Source organism: Pongo pygmaeus, chromosome Y, assembly GCF_028885625.2.
Source record: "Pongo pygmaeus isolate AG05252 chromosome Y, NHGRI_mPonPyg2-v2.0_pri, whole genome shotgun sequence".
Taxonomy (NCBI): domain Eukaryota; kingdom Metazoa; phylum Chordata; class Mammalia; order Primates; family Hominidae; genus Pongo; species Pongo pygmaeus.
Window position 1 is genome coordinate 34,912,585 of NC_072397.2, and position 24,609 is coordinate 34,937,193.

Consider the following 24,609-nt stretch of genomic DNA (forward strand, 5'->3'; position numbering starts at 1 on the left):
TAATCTGTCATTCTATTTTCTACCTCCGTGAGATCATCTTTGTTATTTCTCACATATAAATAAAAAGATGCAATCTTTGTCTTTATATTTCCTGGCTAATTTCACTTAACATAATGTCCTTTATATGAAGCCTTTTTCTGAGTAACGTTTAGTCAATTTATTGAGGTTTTTATGAAACTGAAATAATCACTTTCATAAAATTTACCTTAACTGTTACCAAAATTCCTTGGGTACATAGGACTGTAGTTTGGAAACAGCTAAATGAACAAAGAGGTCTTGAGGCTGTCTTAGGACATTAATATTTTACTCTTTTCTATCTCTTATCTTACTTAGCTTTGGTTTGTCTTCAAATTAATAAAACTACTCTAGTAAATTATCTTGGGTACCAACATTAAAGACCAAAAGAAATCAGTAATGCACTAATTTAACTTTATAAATACAAGGAAAGACGTTACAACAAATACCAAATGTTACTGAATAAAGTGATATACTGTTTAGGCTCCTAATTTTCAAAGCACTTAATTTATTTATTAATTTTTATGATTATTGCTTATTTCAAACATGGACTATTATAACTGAGTTCACAGAAAAGTTATTATAAAAGAGTAATAAAATAATAATATACACTGGATGTAATACAGTAAAGTTTGGTCAAGTGGGCATTAGTAAAGACAAGTGAGTCCTCTGCCATGAGTAACTTTGGGGGAATAAGTACAGATTGGGGAGTAAGTTACATAGTCTTTCTAGGATTCAGAATTTTCTTTTGAGAATAATGCATTTTCCAAATTACATAAGATTATTTACATGATTAAATCAGAATTATTAACACTCAATAAATATGCCTATTAACCATAGTTGTGGAAGGAAGGGGAGCATAGACAGAAGCTCCAAAACTCAAAAGATGTTTGTAGCCATAAATCAAAATACTGTTTGTTTACAAGTATCTAAGAAATTTCTGTAAGCTTTTAATTGTGTCTTAGGTTTGTGACAAAGAAAGAAACAATACCTATGTCCTGCCTTGGAGAAGCTGATTGCATAGAAAAAGAAACAAGGCAGATATATGTTCCACAGAATGTTGCCAAGACAACATAAAGCAAAAGCAACCAAGTACAAAGGTGAGATATCTAATTTGCAATTTTATTTTCTGTCTGTTTCATTTGCTTCTTGCTGGTATGATTAACCATCACTATATGTGTTAAATTCAACACCCTAGGAGTCATAAGGGCTATAGTACTGGAACTTACATTACAATTTTTCTTCCCATAGTGGCTGTTAAGGAAGTATTAGTGAACATCCCATATGAAGACTCTACTAAAAGTAAAGCTACCACGACTACGATGCTTGGATGATATAATTTACTGGATCTAGCAAAGAGAAAGAAAGCGTGTGTTTTGTAATCCTATATATGATAAGTGCTGAGAAACTAGTAGCCAAAAGACAAACTATTTCTGCCCACTGAAAGGAAAAAGAGAAGAAATTGTAGAACCATTTACTACAGTTATAATATTCTATTTTTAAAATTTAGTTTCTATCAATATCTGTGCAGAAAAGTAAAAAAAAAAAATAACAATAATAAAGATCTTGAGTATAAACATTACCAAAATTTAGGTATCCCATATTCTCTTATTTGGAGATGTATCCTAAATAGGTGACCTACCACTATGATCTAACTTTTTTACCACTTTATATTCAAATGAATACCTTTCATAGGCAATTTGATGATAATCCTTAACTAATATTTTTTACAAGTTCACATGACATAATTTGAAGAAGAAATTTGTTTCTTTAGCAGAAAAAGCTCTCATTTGAGAAAAATATAGAGAGAATTTTAGAAAAAGCACAGCTTATGAAAGAGATAACATAAATATGTCAGTCATAGTATCTCAGAGATTTTGGCCATATTATGAAGAAGATCTTCCTGCATAATTCTTTTAAAGTACAGTAATTTCTGAGAGAAAAACAGTAGCTGCTATCAGAATCTTCAAAGTAATAAAAATTAATAATTAGAATTTACCTAACCGTTCTGCTTCTCATCTTTGAAAAAATCATTGTCTATATTTTGAGCTATGCATTCAATTGCAAGAATACTGTTTCTGGTGGAAACTATATATATACAGAAATTATATATATATAATATACAGTTTATACTATATATAATATAGTATATAATATATAATATATATTATATAATATATTATATAATATATAGTATATAATTAATACTATATATAGATTTATATAAAATGTATGGATTTACATAATAATATATTTTATAATATATAATTATATATTATAAAATATATTATATATAATGTATATATAATATATATAATATAGTGTATGTGGCTGTTGGATCACAGAATTCATGTGACAAGTAGCACCAGTATTTTTGAGTCCCACAAGTTTTTCTGGTGGGTGAGATCTAACAGAGAGCAGATATTCCCACTCAAAAAGTGCTGACAACCTGAGATAAGAAGAAAAAATAATGCTTATAGTATGAAAATGATTCTGTCCACTTTTCTTTTCATCAAGTGACAAATTAATATTAACAACAACTCATTTATCAATACAGCCATCTTTGAATGAATATTTTAAATTTTGATATTAACAGCAAATCCAGTGACTATTCAGATTTTTAACTACAGATCCCTTAGGTCCATATTTTAATGACATTATATCTGTTTGGTTTTTTTAAAAAATTTGTTTGTTTACAAAAATTTTTTGATTATATACATTAACTATGTCAATGCAACTGTAAATAAATTAACAAAAAAGTGTGTTTTTATAAAGGAAACTCTTCTTTCTACATAGATCCCACAAGACAAATAAAGCTCTACCCTTTTAAGCAGTGAGTTTAGCTAGAAAATTCTGCAATGTGTTAGAAAATACACTCACACAGATAAAAACATAAACAAATATAACTTCACATTTTCCAATTAAAGATCAGTACAGAATGTGTTGTTAATTGTATTCTTAAACCTCAGTTTTCTCTTGAAATGAACTAAATTTTGTTATCATTTGTTAATTTACTTATATGACTTCACACCCTGAGTTTCTGTTCTGTGTAAGATTTGAACATTACTACTTACTTTGTTGGACAGAGGTGGATATTTAGAAGTAATACAATGCACTCAAAATTTCTCTTCTCACATTATGATTTTTAAAGCCATACCTCTCTTAGAATTTAAATAAAATAACATTAAGCAACTTCAAGGCTTGGTTTATTAAAATATTTATCATGAATACATTTTAAATATAAATATTTTGTGCCATTAAATTTGCCTTCTTTTTACACTAAGGTTTCAGTATTTTTTAACATATGATTCAATAAAACTCAGTTTAGTTACCAACACCAAGTATAGGGGAACACTTAAGAAATACATATATTTTTAATTTAATATTGTCTGACATAAATGATTTTAAATATATACCTGGTAGCTAATAAAATGTTAAACTAGTTGATCAAAAACAAACTTAAAAAACAGTTAATTTTTTTCTAAATGAAAATACACTTTCAAAGTAATCTCTTATTAATGAACAAAAACAGCTTTATAATTTAAAAACTCCCTAAGTATTCCTTTGTCTATATAATATATTGCATTCAAATTCAGGAGTTTGAGGTCAGCCTAGCCAACACGGCAAAACTCAGTCTGTACTAAAAATGTCAAAAAAAAAAAACAAAAAAACTGCCAGATAGGCTGGCAGGTGCATGAGGTCCCAGTTACTCAGGAGGCTGACTCAGGACAATTGCTTGAACCTGAGAGGCAGAGGTTGCAGTGAACTGAGATCCTGCCACTCCAGGTTGAGCAACAGAGAAAGATTAAATCTCACCCCACTCATGTGCCAAAAATAATAAATAAATAAATAAATAAATAAATAAGAAAAGATCAATTTAACTGTGAATACATCAGGTATTGTTTATGCCGGTTCATCTGAGCAAGGACAAAAATCCATGTACTGATGGAACTTACATTTTCACTTTAGGGGAAAGTAGTGACAATATCTAGTGATTTTATTTTTATGTAAGAAGGATAAGGATTTTGGGTTCATTTATAAGCAAGTGAATAGCATAAGCTCAAAGGAGATTTGAGCAAACTTCTTGAAACAACAAGGAGCACAAAACCGCTGAAGTCACAGTGTATACTGAGGCTCTGAACAAGAAAGAGGATGGTAGAAGAAGATATGCAAATGAAAATAAGAAGAAAATAATATATGGTTGTTTGTTACCTTATAAAGACCATGGTTTTAGCTTAGGAAAAAGGGGAGCTGGTATTGAATGTTCATAGGTAGAGTTACTTTTTAAGGTAAGGGCAACTTTCTATGTTTAAATAATAGTGATGGTATCATAACATTGGGAATATCCTGCAAATCGCTGAATGTGTACTTTAAAATGGTTAATTTTATAGTATCTGAGATATAATTCACCTAGTTGTAATAGTACTGATAGTGTAATACTTGTAATAGTGGAAGGTAGGAGATCAGTAAAGAGGCTGAGTTAATCAGATGAGAAATGTGGATAACCTGTATCTGGGTGACAGCAGGAAAAATAGGGAAAAGTGGTTAGATTCTGGACCTGTTTTAGAAGGAAAACATGCAGAATTTGAGGATTAATGGAAATGAGTAGATGAAAAGAAAAGCATCAAGAGTGACCTTATAGATTTAGGCCTTTGCAACAGGATGTAATTACTATCAGATGAAATGGGATACACTTGGGGGAAGTTGTTTGGAAGGAGCATCAGAATTCAGTGTATAGCCTTGAGATCAAATTGCCTTTTAAACATGAGTATGTGCAATACAGCCATATATGATTTGGTCTTTGGTAAGAGAATGGCTGGAGATAACCATTTGGGACTCATAGTACCATTCAGAAATCCATCATACAAGAAGAGATAACTGGGAGATTGAGAACAAATTTATCAGGAATAGTTCCAGGAAGAGGGTGAATAAGAAGTAACTTATATTTGGCCAGGCCTGGTGACTTGCACCTCCAATGCTAGCACTTTGGGAGCTTGAGGCAGGCAGATGGCTTGATCCTAGAAACTCAAGTCCAGGCTGCGACACATGGGAGAGACCCCATTTCTACCAAAATTAGCTAGTCTGGGTGGCCTATAGTCACAATCACCCAGGAGGCTGATGAGGAAATGCCATCTGCGCATGGGAGTTTGAGGCTGCAGTGAGTTCTTGATTGCACCACTGCACTCCAGCTTGGACAACAGAGACAGACCCTGTCTCAGTAAACAAACAAACAACAAAGACAAGAAATTGAAAAAATATATATATTATATTTGGCAAAAAATTGATTATTTTAAGTATAGTATATTTGGTAGACTGTTGGGGATGAGCGCCTGACTGGTAAGGTAAGTGGAATTTTCAAGTGAGGGCATATTATCAATAGAAAAAAGTTCACCTGAAATTCAATATAACATTTTAAATTTAGCAATTAGGGTGTCACTGATGGTCTTTGAGAAAGGACTGTGACTTCATTGTTGTGGGATAAAACGTGAGACAGAATATGAACTGATGGAAAGAAAATACCTAATAGAAATTCTCTGTTGAAATTAAAAGCAGAGAAAAATGTCAGTACCAAAAGAGACAGTTTCTGTTGTGGATCGTAAAATATGGAGATTTTATATATGTGTGATAAGAAAATCAGGGCAGTGAAGAAGAGAATAAAAGAAATTACATGAAAGAGGAAACGATCAATCACATTGATGGGTTGGGTCCAGGAGGATGTATTTTAAAATGTGATAAAGCTTTTTGTCTTTGAATAAATACGTGCATATAGTTAAAGGTATGATTTAGATCAGAATAATAAACAACAGCAGTTGAGGAATTTAATACTCTACAGTATAAAACTTAACAAATTGGAGGAAAGGATGTTTATGGTATGTTACGAGAATAAAAGCAATGCAAAGAAAGTTCAGGAAATGAACATCTTATCAAATAAAAATAAAATAGATAACTTCTTGATTCTTCCCTCCCACTTTTTTAAACTACTACTTCTATTTTTCCCATTGATATATTTTAACAAATGACCAACATCTTCTGGGGAAATATTATGTTCTGTCTCTGTTAATTTGCATTATATTCTTACACATTTCATGCCTTTTTATTATATTAATAGAATTTTTAGTCAGAAAAGTTTTCTGTCTAAATTCCATTCCAATATTTACTTGATTTAAAAGTAAATCAAGTAATTTACTTTTAAAAGTACTGTTTCCTTTTATCTTCCTTTCTATTCATTTTTGTTGAATATTGCTTCCCACCGATAATGATTAATTGATCTTCACAATGTATCATTAATTTATCTGATAGTTTGTCTAGAAAGAACCTAATATGAGCTTCTTCATACCCTCCCCCAACAAAATAGAATTTACATCTTCTATAACCATGCAAAGTCTGGATTTCCTTTCTATTTAAATTGAAACTTTACTTGATTAATAATTTCATAGCATCAAGCCAAGAAACAGTATTTTAAATGCAAAATGACCAACATCTAACAATAAGTGGAACTTAAAGGGCTCACTGTTTTGTAGTCCTTTCCAAATCAGAAAAATCTGCTTGTTAGTTTTCTTAGTGTCATCCCGGTTGCACTTGGCTTAGACCTTGTACGGTTTTGTTTTAGTCAATGTCAGCAGCAGACACTGGCTGCAGAGCACAAAAATAAAACTTATGAGAAATATATCCCTTTCTTCTTACTACTTGAAGACAGGACAATCATCTTGTTGTTAAGAGGTAGTTAAGTCCTCATAGTAGTTTTATTGTCTATTTCCTTGAAACAATGTTTGCTGAAGAAATAATATGTCAAGTTATTTGACATATTGACTAAATTATGTCAAATGCTTTAATTGACTGCATTATGTCAAATGGTGATTCAATATTTCCAAAACCAGATATATATTTTTTTATTGTGATTAGTGATCCATATTTACCTTTTTACATTTTCCATGAATAGTGAATTATACTGAATCTTGTTTTCTTCTATTTGGTTTTGATACGGAACTCTACTGGATTCACTGAAAAGAAGAGTTTGAATTAGCAGCATGCTAAGAATGGACACCGTGTTTGAAGAGACTGATAAAGAAATTACAAGAGGAGTTTCATCTTTGGAAGAAAAAATGGTCCTTGGGCACACACACCATATGAGCTTTACTTTCAGCATTCTCTGCTCAACTGTTCGGTGCTGTGGTGAGGCACCTATGCATTGTATATATCTGAAATTAAGTGAAAAGCTATTGACAGATTCTGATATCATTTGCCATGAACTTTATTACTGTGTAAGTACTTTTGGATCAAATTATCCTAATGTTTTTCAAAAAAGACTTTAGAAGAAATAAAGCCGCATTACTTTTTTTGGCACGTTCTTCCTTTAGGATCTACAGTGAGGTAAGTGATACAAATCTCTCTCATTCTGTTTCCAACAAGTAAATAGAATACAAATTGTTCACTAACAAGATTAAGGATTGGGTAATCATTGTTCCTCTAAGTGAAATGCATCCCTGTTTAGTTTTGTTTAGTTTCCACAATTTTGAAAATTTTCCTATTCAATTTTTATCCATCATAATATATTGACAGTTTTTAAAAAATGAAAATGGGATTTAGTTAGTGGTTTTTTCTGCTCCTTTTAATATTATTCTCATTCAACTTAACGGGCATTCTAAATAGTAATGAGTGATATGAATATAACCTTAAAGGAAGGAATGAGGGTAGAGTGAGAGAGAAGAGAGTATGACTCGAAAATAATCTCACAAGTTTTATTTGTCAACTCATATGTTTTAACATGTTAGTAGTAGATTTTCTACTCATACTTAAATTCAGAGCTGTGACTTAGAATACAAAAATGGAGCTAAACAATTCATTTCCATATGACTTCTGTCTGCTACTATACTGATTTTCACGAGTACTATCAATTTTGTAAGAACTAATTTCATTCAGATCTGCATTTAGACTTCCAAGATAGTAAAATGTATAAAAAATATATACATTTTATAGAATAAGGAGTCATTGGGGTAAGTATTACCTTTCTTTAAAAGGTAAGTGCAGAAGTTTATAAACACATGCAAAAATGTGCAATCTCATGATTTAATCTTCTATTCAAATAAAAAATAGTAATAGCTAGGCCATTAGTGACACCAGCAGGGTAATAAACCCTCCTGCAAAGCCAAAGCATTAATACCAGCGATAATGCATGAACTGATTTTGGGCCATAATCTGGAGAAAATTTAAGTTTAATTGACTGAATCTCCTGAAAGAGAAGGACTTAGGCAGAAACAACAAAAAAATGAACAATACATTAGCCAGAAAGCTCAACAAATAAATAAGACACTTGAAAATATTAGAACCAATAAATCTCCATGTAGTAAAAACACACCTAGTTTTGTTGCTGTAGTTGTTGTTTAGAGACAGTGTCTGTCACCCAGGCTGGAGGGCAGTGGTGTGATCTTACCTCCCTGCAACTTCCAACTCCCAGGTTCAAGGGATTCTCCTGCCTGAGCCTCCCAAATAGCTGGGACTACAGGCTCACACCACCAAGCCCAGCTAATTTTTGTGTTTTTAGTAGAGATGGGGTTTCACTATATTGGCCTGTCTGGTCTCAAGCTCCCGACCAAGTGATCCACACACCTTGGCTTCCCAAAGTGTTGGGATTACAGGCATGTGCCATCATGCCTGGCAAAATTTTTCTTTGTTACAATGTTAATTTAAGAAATTTTATACATTTCTTAAATTTTTTGCAATAGGCTGAGCATGGTGGCTCACACCTCTAATCCCAGCACTTTTAAAGGCCAAGGCATACAGATCATCTGAGGGTGGCAGTTCAAGGCCTGCTTTGATGACATGGTGACACCACCCCTACTACAAATACAAAAGTAGCTGGGTGTGGTGGCATGCCCCTGTAATCCCAGCTACTTACGAGGTTGAGGCAGTAGAATCACTTGAACCTGGAAGGTAGAGGTTGCAATTCTGTAATGATGAGAAATGTTGACATATTTATATATAGTGTGTGTGTGTGTATATATATATATACACACAGCAAAAGACACACACACACACTACACCTGTTAGCTGTGTATATGTATTCTTTGGTAAACAGAAGATACATATTTTTAATTGGGTTATTATTTTCTTGTTCTTTTAAATCTGTTTTTATTTCCTTGTACATTTTGATTAACCCCTTTTCTGATGGAAAGTTGGAAAATATTTGCTCTCATTATATTAGTCTGGTGATTTATTTTATTTTATTTTATTTTATTTTTGTAAAGAATTTTTCTAGTATGATGTAACCTCACTTTTCTGTTTGTGCATTTTTTTTGCCTGCGTTGTTGAAGTCTTATCCAAAAAATATTCTTGCCCAGATCAAGGTCATTAAATGTGTTTTGTGATTTATTCTACTAGTTTCACAGATTGGTGTTGTCATTACATCTTTAATTTTAAATGTTTTTAAATATATATTCTTATAGGTCAGGTCTCACTGTATTACCTAGTGTAGAGTGCAGTGGCATTAAGTGTTTCATGCTATAGGTTTGAACAGTTAGGCTCAGGTGATCCTCCCTGCTGGAACCCCTGAGTAGCTAAAATTATAGGGGCACTCCACTGCACTAATCTTTTTAATCCATTTGGGTTAATTTTTGTATTTGGTGAGAGATAGGGTTCTAATTATGTTCTTCTGCATATAGCTGTCCTGTTTTCCCAGCACCACTTATTGAAGAGACTGACATTTCCTCATTTTGTTTTCTTGGCACCTCTGCAGAATATCAGTTGGCTATACAGGCGTAGATTGATTTTTGCTCGGTGTGTTCTATTGTATTGGTTTATAACATTGTGACATCCCCAGTTCTATGGATTCAATCCCCAACCCCATTGACGTCTTCAGGATAGCTCTGGCTATTCACGATTTTTGTGGTTTCATATTTATTTAGCATTTTTTTTCAATTTCTGTGAAAAATGCCATTGGTGTTTTGATAGAGACTGCATTCAACTTGTGCACTTCTTTGGATCATATAAACATTTTAACCATATTACTTTTTCCAATCAATGAACATAAATATCTTTCCATTTATGTATGCCATTTTAACATTTTATTAGTGTTTCATAGATTTCAAACGCAGATTTTTTTTATCTCCTTGGTTAAATTTACTCCCTTTTATCCCCCATACCTATTATGAATAACATTGTGTTCTTAAATTTTTGGGGTTTTTTTGATATTTTGCTGTTAGTGTATGGAAATGCTATGCAATTTTATATGTTGAGTTTGTAAACTGAAACTTTACTTACCTTCTGTATTAGTTCTAACTACTTTTTACTTGTGTGTTTAAGGATTTCGATAGTATGTCATTAGCATATATGCACAATTTTACTCTTTTCTTTCTAATTTGGGTAGCTTTTCTTACTTTCTCTTGTCTAATAGTTCTGACTAAGGTCTTTTATTATTACATTAATAGAAGTAGTGAAAATGACCATCCTGGTCTTCCTTCAGATCTTCTCAGAAAAGCTTTCATCTTTTAATTCCCTTTGAGTGTAATATTAGCTAAAGGTTTGTATATATGGCATTATCTGGTTATTTGGGTCTATGTCTTTTGTTGTGTTGAGTTACAGTTGTTCCATGCATAATTTGTTAAGAGATTTTATTGTGAAAATGTTGAATTTTGTCAAAAATTTTTAACTTATTGAAATGACTGCACAGATATTGTTCTTTATTTTGATGATATGATGTATGACATTTAATGATTCCAATATATTAAAACATTCCTGCATCCCTGTAATCTCACTTGATCATGGTGAATGATTTCCTAAATGGTCATTATAAGTCATTTCCCCAGTATTTTATTGAGGATTTTTACATTATGTTTATCAGATATATTAGCGCATAGTTTTCTCTTTTTTCTTGTATCTTTGTCTGGTTTTGTAATCAGCATAATGCCATCCCAATGGAATGAGTTGGAACAGTTCCCATATCTTCCTTTTTGTTTTATGTTTTGACTAGGTTAAAAAAAAGTGGCAGTAGTTTCTTTTTTGTGGCAGGTAGAATGCAGCAGTGAATACATCAGGTCCAGGGCTTTTCTTTAATAGGTGACCTTTTATTGCTGATTTGATTTCTTACCATTAATTTGCTTCTGGGTATCAATTATGGTATCTCTTTTATGGCTCTGATTTCCTTTATAAGGGGCTTTGTTTTCTTTTGTTTTTTTTGTTTTGTTTTGTTTTCTTTTCTTTTTTTACTTTTGAGTTTAGATTTTTGTTTTTCTAACTCCTTCATTGAAACATCAAGTTGTGTATTTGATGTCTTCTTGTAGTTGAAGGCATTTATTGCCATAACTTCCCTCTTAAAACTGTTTTGGTTGAATCTCATAGGTTTTGGTGTGTTGTGTTTCTATTTTTGCCTGAAGAAATATGGTGATTTTTTTTGAGATGGAGGTTTGCTCTTTTCTCTCAGGTTGGAGTGCAATGGTGTGATTGTGGCTCACTGCAACACTCACTTCCTGGGTTCTAGTGATTCTCCTGAGTTCCAGTGATTCTCCTGACTCAACTTTCTGAGTAGCTGGGATTACAGATGTCCAACAATACACCCAGCTTATTTTTGTATTATAATAGATAAACTGTTTCACCATATTGTCCAGGCTACTTTCAAGCTCCTGACAACATATGATCCACCTGCCTTGGCCCCCAAAATTGCTGAGGATACAGTCATGAGCCATCACACCCAGCTCTACCACACTCTTAAATGCCAGTGTCTGATACATTTGCTCTTTGGACGTTATCCCATTAGTCTCATGAATCTTGTTTATGTTTTCTCCCCTGACTGTACATTTTGAATTGACTTGTCTGTGAGTTTTGCTGCTTGACCACTTCTATTGTCACTAAAGTCAATTGCATTTTTTATTTTGTTGTGTTTTATTCTTCAAGATTTCTGTTTGTTTTTTCCTCCCATTTTTTAATCTCTTGTGTAAGTTCTCTGTGTAAATTCTCTGTGTAAAATCTCTTATGTAAATTCTCTGATAAATTTCAGAATTCTTTGTGTTTTGCTGAAGTTCAATGCATTGTCTTAAAACAAGTATTTTGAATTCCTTGTCAGGCCATGTGTCCATGCCCATCTCTTTTGGAGCAGTCACCACCACCTCTTTATTTTAACCACTTGATGCCATCATGTTTCTCTCATTGATCCTAATGCTTGTGACTATGCCTCAATTTCTGTGCAGTGATGTATGTGCCTAATTCGGTGTTTGTAGTTTGTCTTTGTTTGGAAGCTTTCTTCCACAGTAAGACTGTCCAGAGATTCAGGGCAATGAAAAGAAGGAAATTAAGGTCTTTAAGCCTACTATAGCTTCAGCCCTGGTAGCATGAGGGGAAACATTAATGAGCAGACTTTCATGGCAGGAGTAATTTGACCGACAAAGTTGACTCAGTGCCAGGTTGCACCTGCATCACATAGTTGAGCACTGGGTGCACTCAAGGCCTGTATCTTCCATGGCCTGCCCTCTGAACTTTATTCCTGTCTGAGGTTACTGTAGTCAATCAACAGGAATATTGACTGTAACTCAGCTCCGTTCTGCTGAGGTCATAATTTCTAATCTGTTGCCGGGGTTGGTCTACATGATTACCCCTGAGTTTCAACCTCCCAAAGTGCTGGGGTAAAGGGACAGGCAAATAAAAGTACTATGCCTACTTCCTTTGACCAAGCAAGCCTCCCACCTCTGCCTCCTGAATAGTTAAGACTACAGGAATGTGCCACCATGCCTGGCTAACATTTTTGGTGTTTTGTTGTTGTTTTTGTTGGGCTCAAGTGATCTAATCACCTCAGCCTTCTAAAGTGATAGGGTTACAGGTATGAGTCACTGCACCCAGCTAAAATTTACTTTCTAAAATTTAACTTTTAGGTCATTTCCTTTTATTCATTCTTATTTCTCATAAATGCAGTTAAGAATGTTATTGCTTTAGAGTTTCTCTTTGGGTATTCCTGAAGGAATAAATGGACTCGATAGTAATTTTCTAAATGGTGTTAGAAAATGAATAATTACTTGAGATGAGTAAAGACTATTTGTCCTCTTTTTGCTTTCTGTCTTCATTTCATTGTGTATAAAGACTGTATTATTTTAAACCTCCTGTATATGTGAAATGAATTTTTACTCTTTCAACTGAATGTAGTAGAAGATTGTTTGAACTGATTATACAACTACTATATAATTTTGGTTTTCTTCCTTGTGCATATTAGTCTAATTATTGGGATAAAAATGTCAAAATTAAATTAATTTTCTTCTTAAAAACTTTCTGATAAAATTACCTAAATACACATAAACAAAAACATGCCCACACATATCACTTAATTTCTAAAACTTTTAATTTTTCTGCTTCTCTAGTACCTTGTATTCCATCACTCAGCAAAATCTGGCAGCTCCACTTCCAGAATTTACTTGAACTCCACAGCTTATTTCTGATTTCCTGTTATCACCATAGTCTAAAACACAGTTTATATTGCATTTGCCTCCCATTTTACACTGTAATTTCCTACTTTACACTCTAAGTTTCTGTAAAAAAGAAACCACTTTTTCAAGATCTAATTCAGGTAATTTTATTTGTTCTTAATTGAGACTTCTTTCTAGGTGATGTCACACCTTATAGCATCAGACATGAATGTCTCTATCCAATTTCATGTGTTCCAGTTATTTTATTTTGAGGGAATGTGGATATACATTTATAAATTTGGGTATGTGTGTATTCACTTATTATTTGTTTTTCCCAGGTGTAATATATGTTTTGCATGCATATATTTACTAAATCCCTGATAATGGAAAGATAACAATTCTTTTTTTTTTTTCTTTCTTGTAAGTAAATTATTTTCTGAAGGAGGTGGGTTGGGAGAAATATATCTTAACATGGCAAGTTTAAAAGAGAAAGTGGCCATTGCTAATGAAAATTATTCTCTAACATTTTTGTGTTTATCTTTAATAGCATTGATGATGATTGCTGATGACATATTCCCTCTTCTCAGTTGTGTAGGTGCCATTCACTGCAATATACTGGCCATCCACACTGGCAACGTCTTTGCTGCCATTAAGCTACAGGTGGTAAAATTCATCTATGTCATGATAAGGCGTTCCTTGGTGATTATCTCACATGTAGTGACTCTGGCATTTTTCCCTGCATCTCTGAAACAGGGGAGCTTACACGTTCTATTAATCTTATATTTTGTATTATTGTTGACACCATGGCTGGAGTTTTGGAAAAGTGGAGCTCATCTTCCTCCCAACACAGAAAATAATTCCAGTTTGTTGGGTAACTATGGATGCTTATCTTAATCATGCTAGTTATATGCTGACATCAATTCTCCTGCTGGCCAGCAGTGAAACTGCAGCTGTCAAATGAGGAATTAATTGATAAGGGACAGAGGTGGGCCATACAATCTACACTACAGCTTTCAGTTTTTAGAAAATGTAATAATAATATTGATATTTATGTTCTTTGTAGGGAACATTTTACTGAAGTCTTGTGACTCAATAATTGCTGTGTAGCTCATCATAACCTGCATATTAGCCATCGGCTTTATGCTCCTCTCCTGTCAGTGTTTGCAACCAAGATGGTCAGGCAAAGTATTGCCAGGAGATGTTGAAAATTATCCAGAAGCACAGTGATATTGTGTAGGCATCTGGAGAAAATTCAGTTAAAAGAATAAAAGTAAGCAGCTGAGGAATTACTATCACTCATGGAGAAGGGTTGGATATTTTCAATAAATGAGTATGCAATATCCATATATACTTTCACAGAACAAAGAGTAAAGAGGGTGAGTGTTACTTTATAAAGATACTCATAAAATATTATAAACAACAAAATCTTGGAAGTAGTTTCTAATGAAATTGATTTTTCTAATGTGACTATGCATTAATAATTTTTATTTTCTTAAATATAATTCTACGACTTTTTAAACAAAACAAAATCAAAATTGATCTGACTCCAAAAACTAGGCAGAAAAAATAACCATAATACATTTTTCACCTAGTACATTTTTGGAACCTATACCTTAAATTTAGTAAGTTTTTGTAATATAGCATATACATTATCAGTGAACATTTTCTTTTCACCCTTTTCCCTCTGCAGTGCAGAAACATTTTAGTTTGACGTAATGTGATCCAATTGTTTTTCGTTGTGCTTTTGTAGTCTGTGCTTTTGGGGTTATAGAATTGAGTTTTCAAAAACACAATTAAATTAAAAATAAGAATTACCACATAATCCAGCTACTCTGCTTCCAAATATGTACTCAAAGGATATAAAATTAACATGTCAATGAGATATCTGCACTTCTATTTTCATCTCAGCATTATTCATAGCAGCCAAGATATGGTAACAATCCAAGTGCTCATCAACACATCAACAGATAAAGTGTGGCACATATACACAATGAGATATACTATAGAGCCTTAAAAAAAGGAGGCTGATCTTTTATTTATTTGTTACCAAATGAATCGAATTGGAAGATATTATGCTCAGTGTAATAAGAGAGGCACAGAAAGACAAGTATAGAATGATCACAATTATATGTAAAATCTAAAAAATTGAACTCATTCAAACTGTGAATATGTCAGATGTGGTGGCTCATGCCTGTCACTCCAGCACTATGGAAGGATGAGGTGGTTGGATCACTTCAGGTCAGAAGTTTGAGGACACTGTGAGCCATAGTTGTGTCACTGTACTCCAGTCTAGGCAATGCGGCAAGGCCCTGAATCTTTCTACAAACACACAAAAAATAGTCGGAGATTGGAGTGTGGGGTGGTGATGAGAGTGGATTGAGAAAGGAGAGGTGTTCATCAAAGGGTAAAAAATTTCATTGAGACAGGAAGAATTTCTGGTGATCCTTTGCACCAAATGGTGATCACAGTTAATAAATATCAACTTCAAAATTGTTTAATAAAAAAAAGACAGGCTTGATGGCTCATGTCTGAAATCCCAGCACTTTGGGTGGCCATGGAGGGAGGATCAGTAGAGGTCAGGATTTCAAGACCAGCCTGGCCAACACGATGAAACATTGTCTCTACTGAAAATAAAAGAATTAGCCAGCTTTGGTGGCATGCTTATCTCACCCCAGCTACTCGAGTGGCTGAAGCAAGACAATAACTTGAACTTGGGAGGTGGCAGTTGAAATGAGATGAGTTTGCACCAGTGCACTCAAGTCTGGGCAACAGAAGCAAAACTCTATCTCAAAAATACAGATTGTTTAAAACGTAGAGTTTATATATTCTTACCACAAAGAAAGAAATGGTATATATGTGAGGTAATGGATATGGTAACTAGCACAATATGATTATTTTGCAATATATACACGCATTATAAAAGCACTTTGTGTCCCATAAATATTTATATTTGTTAATTTAAAATACAAATTTTAATAGAATGAATTACAGTTAAAATAAACTTGGCTTAATATACATAGACAGTAATATATGCTAAAGTTTTCTTCTATTTTGAATATTTGGCTTCTATTATTTCTTGAGGAAACAATCACCATGGGAAGGGATGAAGAACACTAAAGCTTAACGTTGTATGATTTACATTATTTTGTTGTGGTTGGTCTTTCTCCTTTTTTTCTTTCTACCAAAGCAATGGTGACAACTTTCTTATTCACACTTTCTTTTGAGTTTCTTTCTCCTGAGAAATCACCACCAAAAATAAAACTTGTGTAGATTTGTGTATATATTTTACTGCTGCTTGTTATGACTCTGTTGCCTTTGCTTTGGATTTCTCAGCTTCTTAAAACACCTATTTGCTTATTATTTTTTTTTCTCTGTACCATTACTGCTTCACTCTACCTGCAGGATCCTTTCTTTTTATTTTATTTTAGTTTAATTTTTTTCAGAGAGAGTCTCTGGCACAATCTTGGCTCAATGCAACCTTAGCCTCTTGGATTCATGTGATTCTTCTGCTTCAGCCTCCTGAGTATCTGATATTACAGGCATGCACTACCACAGTTGGCTAGTTTTATAATTTTTAATTATGATGGGGTTTCACCGTGTTGCCAAGGTTGGTCGCAAACTGACCTCAAATGATGTGCCCCCTCAGCCTCCCAAAGTGCTGCAATTACAAGTGTGTGATGCCACACCCGGTTTGATCATTTTCTTTACTAGATCTACAGGCTGCTTCTCTTAGTCCTACATATGCCACTGTCAACTCACTTATTTATTTTCTGTGATAGGAAGACTCATGTAAAGAGTTGGCCCTGACAAGGTTTGATTTTATTTTTCTTAACTCTCCTTTCTTAAGACATTTACCCTGTTTTTAGAATCATATTTTATACTTGTCACTAAATCCCATATATCACTTGTCTGTTGCATATTACTCAAATAGTGATGTGTATCTTTAAAACTGATTCACACCATCATTCTTGAAATACTATTTTGCTTTGGATTACATGACTCAACTTTCATCTGATTTTTCTATTTAATTGTCAGTGTGTTTTGCTTCATTTTATCTAATAGACGTCTGTTCATTAGATCATTAATGTAACTACACAGAATATGTGTTTCTCCTTCCCTTTCTCCTTCCCCTTTTCCCTTCCCTTTTTCTTTTCTTTCCTTTTCTTTTATTAAGAAAGTGTTCTGTTACCCAATCTGGAGTGCAATAGTGAGACCTTGACTGACTACAACCTCAAATTGCTGGGCTCAAGCAACTTTCCTGCATTGATCTCCTCATTAGCTGAGATTACAGATGCACACCACCACACCTGGCTTTTTATTGATGTTGTTTTGAGACAAAAGCCTCTTAAGTTTTAAACCTGTAGTTCTAAGGAATTCAACCAGTGATATGATCTCTGAATTTCTATACATTGTGCTTTTCTTTTTTTTTCTTATGAGTGGCCCAAGATTAAGACAGCTAAATTTACAACTTCCCCTGAATTTCTTTACACTTTCTACATGACTCTCTCCCATCATTTTTTGTCCAAAAGTACATCACCTATATAACATAAAAAGTGGGGATATTCCAAATACGATTATTTTCCCTCATGTCTTTCATATTTTATCTTTAACAACTTATTTCTTATCTACCACCTACAAATTCTTTTTTCTGATTGCTGTTTATGCATTAAAGGTGAGGTCATCATTTATTGTTCCCTAAATGATAGTATCTACATCTTAATTTACTTCTTTCTTCTGTGTTACCCTGTTCAATTTATTTTTCATTGAGGGTCTAGAATTATTCTACTTTTCAACGAATAAAACACATCTCTTTTCTTTTCCTTTCTGTTGTTGTTCCTTTCTGCTTTACTATTAACTGTTACTTTATGAAATGAGGAGCCATTTCAGTGTTATTTACTATTATATCCACCATTTTAGAAGCCATTACAGTGTTATTTACTATTATATCTACCATTTTAAGCTAGAATTCTGAGATATAATAATTTCTCTCTAAGTGTTTAATATTATAATAAACAATACAACTTTGTAATTTCAATATTAAATTATTGAATACTAAGTCTATATAGTATTTATGAAACAATATTTTAGTTGACTTGCAGATAAGCTTATGCTATTTTTTCACTCACTCCTTCCATTTCTATCCATCCTAGCTATAAGACTTTTAGAGGTGTGAACTAGACATATTCTTCTCTATACTTGAGAGCATGTTGAAGTTATATGAATAAAGAAATGTATGCTGACCATTTAATTCATATTAATAAATATAAATGTTTAAAATTTAAAATTTATTTAAATGTTTTTATTACTTAAATGTATTATTACAGTTATTATTTACATTTTTTATTATTCAAAACTCAATATGGGAAACAAATGTGGAAAAATCTCAAGTAATTCTATATTTATCATTCCTTTTATCATAGAGGTCGCAAGCCTTCTCCTTACTGGTTAGGGCCATATTTCCACAACAATAATAACATTTCACTTTTCATTTCCCAGTGAAATCTTAGGAGTGTCTTTTGAAATCTATATTGATATGCCTACAACTGCCCAGTGTAATTCTGTCTACTTAGGAAGGTATGACTCTACAAGATGAATATGATAATGTCTTGAAATATCACACTTACATTTAATTATACAAAACACCACTAATGTAATAATAATATATCAGCTGCACATTATATAGTCTATATAGAGAGTTAATTTTTACACTCAAATACTTTAGTTAGAGACTGTGAGATTAAACTGGCCCAAGATAGAACTGAATTATCTGTAACAACTACCACACTGTGGTGAAATTAAGTAAATGAACTCTTAATAATTTGGAAAGCAATAAAGTCATATCACTTAAAAGTTGCTAACAGAAACATATATTTCTTAACTATTTCTTATTACATGAAAGACAGAATGGCTTTCATGATAATGATGGAAGCAGTGTCAAATGAAATCTTACAAGACCATCTGGACATGATGGCTCCATGACTGTAATCCCAGCACTTTGGGAGGCTGAGGCAGGTGGATTACTTGAAGTCAAGAGTTTGAGATGAATGTGGCCAACCTGGTGAAACCCCCTCTCTACTAAAAATAAGAACATTATCTAGGCATGGGGGTGCATGCCTGTAATCCCAGCTACTCAGGAAGCTGAGACAAGAGAATCCCTTGAACCTTGAAGGCAGAAGCTGCAGGGAGCCGAGATCACACCACTGCCCTCTGGCCTGGGTGGGAGAGTGACTCCATCTCAAAAAAAGACCTCTCTGAACATTAAAAAGCAAGGTAGATTTAATGAAGTTTCTATTTTATGTTGTCATTAAAGTTAATTGTGTTTAAAATGAAGAGCTATAAGGAAGAGAAAACAACCTCAGACTTGATTTTTGGAGCTCTAGAATCTAATAATGTAACTCAGGGGTGTGTTTAATGAAGAAAGACTTGACCTCTAAGTTTGGGCAAGACAGTATGTGGCATTTTAACTGACCATCATCACCCACTCCATGGCTTCATGGCAACTGTGAGGAATATTAAATTCTAGATGCAGATTTTGATGCACGTGTGGAAATATGGAGCTTATCTCAAATAATTGTGGTTGTGTGATTTAAAATGTCTGAGGCTCCCTTAGAGATTATTAGCTCAGAGGCTTTTCTTCAACCCACCTCAGAGCTTTCTTGGGGGCAGAAGTTGACTCCCAGGAGGCATTTGTGGAAAGGAAATATACTAGTCGGAGCCACCAGTAGCAAGGAATAAGAGTCAGATCAAGCAGTACACAAACAAAATGCCTGGAAAGAAGAGGCTGGTGAAGAAAACTGATGAGGAAAATCAGCTTTGTAAAACTCTCACAGTTTGTTGCTGTTTATTTTGGGTTGGGTTTTAAATAGTCACAGAACTTGCCTTGTGACCCACATTGGAGTCCTGTGGCATGATCATGGCCTACTGCAGCGGCAACCTCCTTGGGTTCAAATGATCTTGCCACCTCAGCCTCCTGAGCATCTCACCTCTCTGGACTCCACCAATCCTCCCCCCCTCAGCATTTCACAGTACAGGCATGGGCCTCCAAAACTAGCTAATTTTTGTATTTTTTTATACAGAAGAGATCTTTTCATGTTGTCAAGGCTGGTCTCATACTTCTGGGCTCAAGTGATTTGTTCTCCTAAACCTTCCAAATTGGTGGGATTACAGATATGAACCACCATACCAAGACTCCTACTGGTATATTTAGAAGGATATAAGAATGTCCATTTTGAATGCACGCATGGAGAAGACCCCAAAACTTTTCACTTTTCGCTGACTTTGGACTAAACACTAGAGTTCCTGAAAGAGTCCATATGCAAATTCTGGACAGTTTTTCTTTTCTTTCTTTTCCTCTTTTTCTTTTCCTTCCTTGGATTTTTTTTTTAAATGTGTCAAGTACAGTAGATGACGAAAAGGATGACAGAACACAGATTAAGTGGCCATACATGACAAAGACTATAGAGTGCAAAACTAGCTTTAAAGAGTTGTGAAACATGTACACAACCCACAAACTAAGCAATTGTGGAGGTCAAGAATTTGTTATCTGAATATGCTGAATAATATTCAAAGTGTTCAACATTCAACAATAAAATAAAAGGCATTCAAAGATAAACACAAAAAAAGCACATTCAAAGAAAACATAACTAAAATAAATTATTTTAGAAAGCCCAGTCATGGTACTAACTAGGGAAATATTTCAATTATCTTCATTTTAATGTTCTCAAAGACCTAAAGGAACCCAGTAGAATAGTGATTTAAAATTGAAAATAAGAATAAAAACATATAAATTATTTTAAAAAAATGAAATCAATAATGTGTAACTAGAAAGATTGACTAGCTTGTGTGGGAATGCAAAAAGTGTAATGAGGCAACTAGAAGATTGATTGTTTGATATTATTCAGTGTGAGAAACAAGAATAATGAACAAAACTAAGGTTGCCATGGGATTCCATCAAGAATATCAGCATATTCATAATGGGAGTTCCACTGAAAAAAGAGAAAAATGGGGGAAAAAAAAATTTGAATGAACCATAGCTGAAACTTCACAAACATGTTGATAGATGGAAATCTACTGATCCAAGTATCTCCAAAGAAAAAAAAAAAATTCTCCAGGAAGAATAAACTCAAAGATATCCACACTGAAACACATGAACTGAAATTGACAGAAGACAAATAAATAGAAAACTTTAAAAGAAGCAAGACAGAAGTAACTGATCACATGCAAGTTATCATCCATGACATTAACAGCCAATTTCTCATTAAAAATTATGGAGGAAATAAGTCATGGTGATGAGATCTTCAAAGTGCTGAAATAAAAAAATTAAGTCAATCATAAACTCAATATCTGTCCAAAGCAAAATTTAAATTTTTGAGCAAGTAAGGCATTTCCAAGCAAACAGAATTAAAGAGAGTACATTACTGCTAGATCAGCCTTACAAAATATGATAAAAACACATAAGGCATGAAAGTAAAGTAGTATCTCATGTGAAAATAAAGAAATAAAGAACGTCAATAAAGTAATTACACCAGGAAATAGAAAAGCCAATATTATTGTATATGGGGTTCCTGTGACTTTATTTTTCTACTATATTTAAATGACAAGAGGAAAGTCACAGTATCTTACAACTGTAATCCCAACCAAGGATGGGGGTTTCCTTGAGCCCAGAAGTTTGAGACCAGTCAGGGCAACAAAGTGTGACCCTGTCTCTACAGAAAATCAATAAAATTAGCCAGCTGTGGTGGCATACATTTCTGTCCCAGGTACATGAGGGGCCGAAGTGGAAGGATCCCTTGAGCCCAGGAGCTGGAGGCTGTAGTGAACCATGTTTATCCTATGTGACTGAAACCCTGTCTCAATGAAGTAAAATAAAATTCAATAATAACATAAAGAAATGACAGAGAATAAAACAATAATTACATATCTGGGTTGTTAGTAGAAAAATATGTAATATTTTTGTATAAAAATTTTTGTTTGTTATACAAAATTTGTATAACAAAAATCGTACAAAATTTGTATATGAAATTTTGTGTAACAAACAATTTTTGACAAAAAAATAGAAAGGTAGGGAGAGCAATATGAGAAAATGATTTTTGTGTAATATCAATACTCAGTTATTGTAATTCACAATATATTATTATAAATTTAAGATATTAATTATAATACCATTAATAGCCAATAAGAAAATAACTGTTCAAATATACTGAAGAGAAATGAAGGAGTCAAAATGGTACCCTAGAAAAACAAATGCAAATATGAGCAGTTTTGGAGGAATGAAATATAACAACACCAATAACAAAACTTGTAGAAAAAAAGGACAAAAATAGGAAAATAAATTCTTGTCAGAAATTAATTTCCATCCAAATAAACTCCAGTTAAATGTCAAAGACTGGCAGAATAACTTTTTAAATATTTTAAAAGTGAGGGAAAAAATAAAGCAAACAGTAACCAAAATAGAGGTAGAATTACTAGACAAATATCAAAATTGTTTAATTCATCAAGAAGATATAACACTTACATATATACCTAATAACAGATCCTCAGGATATATGAAACAAAAATAAATTGATTTCAGGAGCTAGACAGTCCTGCAATAATAATAATAGTGGGAGATTTCAACACCTCACTTTCAACAATGTATGAAATGACCAAATCCAAACTCAATAAGAAAACAAAGGTCTTGAAAAGCAGCATAAACCAAATAAGTCTATATGACATATACAAAACACTCCACTCCACAAGCTGACTACACATTCTTCTAAAGTGCATGTTTGTTATTCTCTGTGCTATCTTCAGAATAGACTTTATGGTAGGCCACAAAGGAAGTCTATTATATTTAATATTACTGAAATCACATATAATGATTTCTCCAACCACAATGGAATAAAACGAAAGACCCATTTTCTTTTTTTTCCTTTATTTCTTTTTTTATTTCTCTCTTTAAAATAGATGAATAAATAAATAAGTTGGAGTCTCACTCTGTCACCCAGGCTGGAATTCAGTGGTGTGATCTCGACTCATCACAACCTTTCATGTTCAAGCAATTCTCCTGCCTCATACTCCTGAGTAGCTGGGACTACAGGCACACACCACCATGCTAGGCTAATTTTTGTAGTTTTAGTGGAGACGGAGTTTCACTGTAGTGATGAGGCTAGTCTCAAACTCCTGACCTCAGGGGATCCACCCACTTCAGCCTCTCAAAGTGCTCGGATTATATGCATTACCACCATGCCTGACTGAGACTCATTTTCTAAAAACTGAAAAATATATATTGTTTGGAAACTAATAAATACACTCTTCAACAACCTATGGTTAACTGAAGAATCTTCAAGGAATTAAATTATTTTCACAAATAAAAGAAAATTTAAAGCATACTAAACCTTCTGAAATGCAGATAAATCAATGTTGAGAAATATATATGTGTAAACATACAGATAAAAGAGAAGAAATGTAAAATTTATAACATAAATGTACACACAAGAAAGCAGAAAAAATGTAAACTAGAGGACAGTACTTTTGTAAAATATATGGCATAGTAAAGGAAGCTGCCATCAATTGCCCCCAACCCTAACCCCTCAAGAATACCCACAGAAAAACCAAAACCAAGTATACAGTGCCAAGATTATCACCATCAATAATGCAGAGCCCAAAACTAAGAATGAGGCTGCTTCTAGGGTGACAAAGAAGTGAAGAAACCAGGCAGAGGGTAAAAAAGTTGGCCTTTTATATTCATGACACTAGTCCTCTAATCTGCTGACAAACAAGTGTGAAAAAATAGAAAAAGAAAAACTCCTCTGACTCTTGGTTACTACACTGTATAAAATAAAGTTGAAGTGGATGGACAGCTTCCCCATCACTTTGGATTGCCTGGCAGCAAAAGTATTTGTGCCTTAGCCCAAGGAAGCTTTGTGAGTGCCTGAAAAGAGAAAAATAACCTGAGGACAATAAGGGATGAAGTAGCAAGGCAGGACTACCATCTCCAGCCTGCATAGCTCAATCACAGGAGATGACAAAACTGAATGCCTCTACAGCATTACCATAAGGTATGAGGTATATTGCATAATTTCCTTGATCACAAACCTATAGAGAGCCTTCTCACACTCTTAGGATATCCCCTTCAAAATCTCTCAGACAGGAGACTGACAGTGTTTCAAAGTTTGTTAGAGCTGAGATAAACCTGGGTTTAAGGCACCATCTACTGCCAAACAGAGGCACT

The 24,609-nt window shown here is 33.5% G+C and overlaps 1 pseudogene; it reads left to right on the forward strand.

Annotated features, from left to right (window-relative positions):
- The first annotated feature begins 13,868 nt into the window (after positions 1–13,868).
- Positions 13,869–14,421, forward strand: LOC129025751 (testis-specific XK-related protein, Y-linked-like; annotated as a pseudogene).
- The last annotated feature ends 10,188 nt before the right edge of the window (positions 14,422–24,609 follow it).